General features: G+C 38.6%; 1 pseudogene; it reads left to right on the top strand.

Moving 5' to 3' along the window:
• The first annotated feature begins 4,450 nt into the window (after positions 1–4,450).
• On the top strand, positions 4,451–7,571 carry LOC117721340 (electrogenic aspartate/glutamate antiporter SLC25A13, mitochondrial pseudogene; annotated as a pseudogene).
• Positions 7,572–8,809: the final 1,238 nt, after the last annotated feature.

Raw genomic sequence — 8,809 nt, 5'->3', positions numbered from 1 at the left:
ATTGTGAACCTGCTCATCTTCACCCATTTGACAACTGTCTATAAAATTGTCTTAAGTGAGGTTCAGACTTGTTAAAAAAGAAAACTGCGAATCTACTCTCAACAACATCTGATAAGCAAATGCCTTCAAATGCACTTTAAAGATGGGGCTCACAGAAATTGGATGATAGCTAAGTTAATACTTCAATTTCATAGTACAAATTTTAATATATTTTGAAGTTCTCAAGACCTGTTTTTTCTTGGCTGCCCCATGGGCACCTAAAATTTACTGTGATAATCTTGATGCATTTGAAGACACTTTGAAGTTGCTATATGATTTGAAGTTTTAAATATATCTATGGAGTGTTGCACCCATCATCAGAATAAATTTTAGGATATTTTTATAATCCTGGAAAGCAATCTCGGACCAATTAGCAGTCACTTCTCATTTACCTATTCATCAGATTTTGGCAATCATTAATCAATTCTCTGCATCTATAAGCACAGCAGTGTACATTTTGTATAAAAGCAACTATTTATACAATATATGTTTATACAATTTATTTGCAATATATACAATAGCATAAATACAATTTTGTGAGTTGTATCTTTCAGTCATTGTAAGATTCTCACACGGCTCATCCACATTGTACAATGTATTTCTACATTGTAGAATGTAAAACTTTCTTCATGAGTGGTTGTATAATAACCCCTTAGAGACTAAGCTATATCCAGTTTTTTGTCTACTCTATTATTGGTAGGGATTTGACTATTTCCATCCTTTACTAATATGGGTTATGGTGTTATGAATATGTACCAGTTTTTGACTGGACATATTTTATTTCTCTTGAATATAAGGATAGGGTTCAGAGTAAAAGAGCCTGTTTCATATTTTGCGGGGCTGCCAAACTATTTTCTAAAGTGGATAGATTTAACTTATTTCAAATTTTATTGCACTTCATCTTTCAAAAGGAATTTAGGCCAATTTCAGCTAAGTGCTGGAGTTGGCATTGTGTTTCTTCTGTATCTTTAACATGGTCACATTGCTTCAGCTCACTTTTGTGCATAAACAATTACAATAATTGGAAGTTTTCTCTTGTTTTAGTTATAATACTATTCATTGAGTAGTACATACACAAGTGTTTGTGTGTGTGTGTGTGTGTGTGTGTGTGTGTGTATGATGTTTGGTACATTTTATAACTACATTTTGCCAAGACCGGTATAAAACATCAGAGATTTTACTCTATTGTAATTTTCTTATTGCCTTGAGTCAGAATCTCCCACTGGTTAAGATGCCCACTGTTCACTGTTTTAAGACAGTCAGGCTGGAGTATCTACCTATCTCGTTCCCTCAGTACTGGGGTGATACGCATAGCCATACATGTGGAACATTTTGCATGCATGTTGGGGATTTGAACTCAGACTTTGATTTTTATACAGCAAGTGATTTTACCCACTGATCCATCTTTCTAGATTCTTGCTCTATTATATGGCTTTTAATGTAAAGTGATACTATAAGTCCTTGGAATCTTGCTAGAGATTTTTGCTCTATGTGCTCAATTTCCCTCAAGTAGTGAAGGTTAGTTTTGTCTCAGCAAGGACTTTAGGCTGCCAAAGAGTTCTTGAGTGTTCATCTTCAAACAATTGAAGATATTATCCAGGGGTATTTTTATACTTTGCTTGTCTATATGTCATTGTGCCTTATGAGAAGGTGAAGTTTGAGGATGATTGGTGAGTGTCGTAAATACTTATACACTTAGAACAAAAGCTGGGGTAACATGGGAAAATCCTTCTTTGGGCTGAATAATATCTGTAGAGATGAAGGAAGCTAACAAAGACAATGATTTGTGCTACATACTCTCTGAGATATTATAGTGACTAGTGGCTTCAGAGAAGCTAAACAACTTTGAGAAGTGTGAAATACTTATTCTGGATATACCTCTGTGATGCTCCCTGTAGCTTCCCACAGAGGGCTTCAGGTACTGACTGTTAATGAAGGCATGAGAGAATTCCTACTTTTAATCATGAAGGAGCAGTTCTCTAAACAACATGAGGCTCCAGAGTCCCAGGTCCAGCTGTCTTAGACAGCTTGTAAGAGCCTCCTGGGGCTACTGGTGACTGGAGGAACCAGTGATGAGATCAGCAATTGTCTAGGGAGGACTTTCTTCAAGAAGAGTCTGCAAAGCCATTGCCCTCAGCATCTTCTCCTGGGATAAGAATTTTAAGTAACAATTTGGAGAGCACTTAGTTTCTTGATTTTATTGTCTAGCATCTGCCAACTGAGCAATTCATGTCAAAGAAAATGTTGCTACCTATTCTTCCTAATTCTTAGGGTAACACTTGCCTTTTACTTTTTAATAACACAATTTCTATATCAAAACCAAATGGTTAATAATTTATTCAGAAAATATACATGGATACTCTTCCTTTTCATGGCTATAACAGCGAAAGTTAGGGTTGTCTAAACTTGGTGCACTCATGCTTACATGCTGTAACAGTACAAGCTAAGGATGCTGCTGAATTTTAGGATGCTCAAGTTAGCCCCTACCTCCTCCCAGTAGACTCATCCAGCCTCAGCACCAGCAGTTCTGGGAGAATATTAGAATCATTAACATGTGGGAAAATGAAAACCTCCATAAAAGTTGAATGTTGAGAACATATTCTTCTACTTTGAAAGTCAACTCTTGCTATTGTTATAGGTTGGGAAAACAAAACAAAATGAAACTAAGTAAATCATGAAGGGTCTTCAAGTCATTTGTGATTTAGTTGTAGTCTCAGCTCCAATACTTTTGTTGTCATAGTTGAAGAGAGTGGAAGAAGAGAATGGAGCAGAATGGAGGGGGACCCACAAACCTATGACATTTAGATAAACAGTATAAAGATTAGCCACATGGTGCAGAGGGGAGTTTTTGAAAGAGACTAAGAATTAAAAGTATACTTAGGCTCTGGCAAACAACACTAACAATGACTACAAAACCCAAACCACCACCATCACCACCACCACCACACCACTACTACCACCACCACCACCACCACCACCAACAACAACAACAACAAAACAAAAACAAAAACAAAAACAAAAACAAAAACAAAAACAAAAACAAAAACAAAAACAAACCAAAGACACGAAAGGGATAGGAATAGATTTTAGGAGGATCTCATGGCTCCTGGGGCTGTACATGGAGTTCTGAGATGGAAAAGCACATTTTCTTAATGCATCCTTTCTAAGAGCACATACCTTCAATCTTTCTGTGTGGAATGCACAAACATCTTTAGTACACCTTTAGTCTCAAATAATGAAGTCTAATTAAGGGGCATACAAAGTGATGAACAATGACGAATCAGAGAAAGATTTGATAGAATGTGTCAGACATAAGATGTCTTTCATGAGAACAGACAGGAAAGAGAGAGGACTTAAGAGCAGTGCAAGGAGAAGGAGTTCAGTTCAGTTCAGAGCAGTTCAGCTGAGTGCAGTTTTGCTCAGCTGAGATCAGTCAGTTCTGTTCAGTTCCCTTTAGTTGGTGTAGTCAGTGCAGCCAGTACAGTTCAGTTTGTGGAGTTCAGAGGAAGTTTTTCCAATCAGAGCAATTCAGTCAGAAGCCAAGAGAAGCCAATTTGAATCAGTCAGCTTGAAGAGGAGTTTGAGTCAGAAAAGATGAGTTGAAGCAGCCAGCCAGAGTTCAGAAAGACTTAGAGAAATTGAATTTATCAGCAGTAAATCTCAGAGGCTGAAACATTCTACGTCTAGGTTAGCAGATAGAGGTTGGAAGCTGAAGCCTTCAAGAGTGGGTTTGCAGAAGATTAGATTGTATAGAGGCTAGAAGCTTCCAGGCCTAAGCCTAGGGATAGTTAGATAGAAATGCTCTGGGTTCGGCCCAAGCCATGTGTTCTTAAAGCTTGAATATGGTTCTCATCTTATCCCTTCATCTAATGAAATAAAAATGAGACTTATATGGGACTCCAGACTGTGGGATGGTGCAACTTTAAGATGGGTGTTCCCACCTCACTGAATCTTATTAAATCTTATTAAGGATATCCCTTATAGACCTGCCTGGAGGGGTGTCTCCAAGAAGATTTTATATAGTTAAGTCAGCAATCAATAATAGACATCATAATTATAAAGAAAATCTTGAGTTCTCCATTTATGCCTGTGGTAGCAGAGGAGTGCTAGAATATATTTGATATTTTCTTCAAGTGGATAATAATGTATTCCAGACGCTCTTTGGATTATATGGTTATTGAAGCAATTATGGCTATAAAGTCATCATCAGAGTGGGAAAAATGATGGACATGGAGAGATTTGGGTTGAGAAAGAAATAAAACTATTTTCTCTTTTTATGCCCATAGTTGACATACTAGAGGGCTCTTCACCTGATAGCAAAAACAAAACAAAACAAAACAATAAAACAAAAACAAAACAAAACAAACAACAACAACAATAACAACAACAAACCCTGTGGGGGTGCAGGACAATGATTTGTTACTGTATTCCAAAATGGGTGTTGGCATCTGAATGTGAGATAGTGCAATACTCATGTTATGCTGCACGTACACCTCAGCTTAATGGTAGCACTGTTTTGGAAGGTTGTAAAGCCTTTAAGAGGAAATATGTTGGAGGAAGTGGGTCACTAGGGTAGGGCTTTGAGTTTTAGTCTTCTCATTTTCTGTTATGTGTGCATATTGGTTTTGGACACTGTGTAAAGTTTACCCTTATGTTATTCAAATGTGGATTTCTCTGCCTGCATATCTTGTTTCAATCGAGACACAGCATTGTAATGCTTATACCAAGAATCTCCTGTCTCAAGTTTGTATAAACAATTCTTACACTAATTCTCTGCCTTGTCAGTAAATGCTGATCATCCAGTGTCTGGGCAGGATAGAGAATAGTGTGGAATGTCTGCTAGCCAAAGGAAGGAGGGAGGGAGAGAGAAAGGTCAGAGCAGCTGAGATGATGGAGGGATTGGAGCTATGAGGAAGGGGTCCAGAGAATACATGGAAACACACCAAAAACCTCAAGAGTCAGATCAGTAACAATATGCAAGTATCATGAGATGGGGCTGGGAGGTAGGCAGATTAGCATAGAAAGTTAAGGTAGATCATTTAATTGCTCAGGTATTGAAGTTCAGTTTCAAATAAACCTTGGTTTCTCTGTGTGGTTATGGGGGATTAGCACAAGGTAAAAAAATACAGCTGCCAGATTAATTCACTGCTAATATTTATATTAAAGGCACTTCATTGGCACTGTTTGCTCTCTGCTTTCTGCCTGTTAGTGTATGTGACCCTTGCTCTTTTGCTGCTTTGTTTTATTTTTCTGCCAGGATGAACTGTGCATTCCCTCAAATTTAAGCCAGAATAAGTGCTTCCTTTTTGAGGTGTTTCTTGTTCATTATTTTGTTTCAGCAACAAGGAAAGTAACTTAATACAAAAGTAGACAAAGGTTGGATTAGTTTATTTCTCCAGACTTTGGGTTTCATCCATATAATGTTGCCAGCCAGAACACAACAAAAGACCTTGGCACTTTTTATTTTCAATCCAATTATGCTTAGTCACATACATAAAATACGTTTCAAAGGCCAGGCTGAATCATTGCCTGCACAGAGGGTGGGGTGGGAAGTGTATGGCCAGGGTCCCCAGTTTGAGACAAGATGTGAGCAGGTCCCTCAGCCACCCACACCCAGGCAGACACCAAGTTGGTTTTAAGCAAGAGAGCAGATCCAGCTGAGCTTAGAACAATATTTTTGATGTATGCAAACATCTGAAAAATGGTGCATTTTTTTATATCTCCCAATGATATTTGGTAGCTGAGTACCTTGGAGAAAGACAGCCTAACCCAAAGACTGTGGAAACTTTAAGTATGGTAGTGGATCAGACCAAGGATGGTTTAATGTCTGTAGCATTTGAATCTATTCTGTATTCCCCAGATGTCTTGTTTATGGTAGCCTTCTAGATGTTTGAAAAAGCTGGTGAAATGAACTTACTTTTGAAGATGTTAAGCAAATTTTGGACAGACTGCAAACCATCAACATATTTTATTTAACTGGGATTCACAATGTAAATAATTACATTTTGGAAAAGAAAGAAATAGTCACCTTCCATTGGCAGATTTCACTGCATTTTTGCTGGAAATACAGTTAGTATATGAGATACAAACTTTTTCCAATGAGGCAGTACCCAAACTGGAGTCATAGCCATTGACTTCCAAGACATCGTGGTCACTATCGTTTTGCTGAAGAATGCCTAGAGGCACAGCATCCCATCAAGTTAGATTTTCCTATTATAATGCATTCAATTTGCTTATTAGCAACGTGGAACTCATTAGAAATGTCTACAGCACTGAGGATGGCAGCAGGAAAGATATGGAGTTGACTACGGAGGAGGATGCTCTGGCTGCTCATACATTTGGTCAAGTTACACCCATGGAGGTTGATTCCTTAAAACTCAGATTTACGTGAGCCAAGGGGGCATATGATTTCATTAGATACTGAGCAGACAGTTCTCCTGGAAGAAGGAACTTGGCTTTTCAACTTGACTTTGGCCCAGAGGCAGTAGAAGGCTTCATATGATATGGCTCAGCTAGTTGTATAGCTTGCAGTATCTGTCCTCAGGTTTGATCTAGGTTCTACTGCGGGAGCTGTTGGAGCCACTGCGGGGTATCTCATTGATCTTGTAAAGACTCAAATGTAGAATCAATGATCAACCAACTCTTTTGTGGGAGAGTACATGTATAAAAACTGCTTTGACTGTTTTTCAGAATATGCTCCATTGTCAAGGCTTCTTTGTACTGTACAGAGGTTTGCTGCCACAGTGACTGGAGTCACCCTGAAGAAGCCCATAAGGCTTATAGTGAATGATTTTGTGAGGGGCATATTTATGCACAGAGATGTCTTAGTCCAACTTGCAGCAGAGGTTCTTGAAGAAGGCTTCAGTTTTCACAAATTCTTTAGAAATCATTAAGATCTGCCTGCAAGTGGCTGGAGAGATTACCACAGGCCCGAGTCAGTGGTGTCTATGGTGCAACATCTGGGGCTCTTCGGTCTCTACAAGGTGCCAAATCAGGCTTTGTGTGGGACATTCCATTCTCAGACATCTGCTTCCCACACTATGCTCATGTGAAAAGGCTTCCTTTGCAAATGAAGATGGGCAGATCAGCCTGCACATGAAGACAGGCCTTTGCCAGGAAAATGGGCAGCCTGGAAAGCCTGTTCTTAGCTGGTGATGTAGGTGGTATGCTTGTAGCATCTTTAGTGACCCCTGCTGATGTTATCAAGACTAGATTATAGGTGGCTGCCCAGGCTGAGCAAACCACTTACAGCGCTGTGATAGGGTGCTTCAGAAAGATTCAGTGGGAAAGGTCCAACAACTGTGGAAACGGGGCTGGTGCTTGTGTTCCGATTCTTGCTCCAGTTTCGTATCACCTTGATGACTTAGGAATTGCTGCAGCCATGGTTTTACATCGATTCTGGAGGAGTAAACCCAGTGGGGTGTGAGCCTGTTTCTAAATCCAGTATTACTTTACCTGCTCTGAATCCTGACCATGCTGGGGGCTATAAATTGGCAGCTGCAATAGTCTTTGAGTTTGTAAATAAATTTTGACTTTACGTCTCTTAGCCATTGTCACCTACCTCAAAAGTGACTAATGACGGCCTGTAGGAAGAATGACCTGGGATGTGGCTGTACAATGGTTAGTGCTGGAGCAAATCTCATTTTTGATTAAAGTATGACATTGCCCCTTCCATATCTGTGTCATTTAAATTGAGGTCAGGGCTTTTTTATATAAAATGTAACCTCTTGTTTTCTGGATGTTTTTGTACCAAAATCATGTGGAATTATTCCGAATTATTCTTTGGCACTCTTCCTACAAAACCATATTTGTATCATTTCTATATTAGGATTTGGTCAGCACTTTCATGATCTAGAGTAAGTTCTAAAGGAAATGAGGGAGAGTCTCCTACAAGGATGATGGTCTCAGTGAGGCCACTGAAAGGCACTCGCAAAGCAAATCATCAATTCTGGGGGTGTTTAAAGTAGTAGAAAGCTGGATACATATTTGTAAAAAAAAAAACACTGGAAGAAGAAATGTGGTGGTGGTGATGATGATGATAATGATGATAACAATCCCCAAATACACAGCTTGAATTTAATTTAAAACATGCACAAACTTGGCCCCATTATGAAGATTTTATGTGAAACTTTTAGCAATCATATTCTCTTTCTTGGACCAAGTTTACCAGGGAAACGTTTCAAATTTTAAGGAAATGCTTTTGGCATTTTTTACTATAGAAACAAAAGAAACTGAGACATAATTTTATCCCTGAATGTGCCAATTGGGGATAATTACTTATATGATGAACACATGCTGATTGTTGCTGATTTAATGAGCACTGTGAGAATAAAATACACCCCTACTTGCTAGTACCCACCTGCTCCCATCCCCATAGCTCCTGCCCATTGGCCTTTAAAATCCACTTTATCTTGAATCATGTCTGACAAATACACTCTAAGATTTTATTTAATTTGGGGTTTTTTGTATTATGGTCAGAGATTTGTGTGTTTGTGAACAAAGAAATAAAATACTTTTAAAGGCAAGTCCCCTCCCCTCAAAAAAAAAAAAAAATCCAACTTGTTTCAAAATTAATTCTGTCTAGAAAACTTTCATATTTTCTCAATACAAAATCCATTTCTTTCTCTTCACCCAGGCCTGAAATCTGTTGGTTTTACTCTTGTTTCTTTGAGGCCCGCTTCCTGGTCAAGCCTTGATTTTCTTCTCTGTAACCATGTATTTCTCTGTCCACTCACTCTCTATAACAGTCTGTGTTTTATTCACTATGTCC

This window comes from Arvicanthis niloticus, chromosome 16 (genome assembly GCF_011762505.2).
Source record: "Arvicanthis niloticus isolate mArvNil1 chromosome 16, mArvNil1.pat.X, whole genome shotgun sequence".
Taxonomy (NCBI): Eukaryota; Metazoa; Chordata; class Mammalia; order Rodentia; family Muridae; genus Arvicanthis; species Arvicanthis niloticus.
Note: the sequence above shows the minus strand (reverse complement) of the source record. Positions and strands in the feature narration are given on the sequence as shown.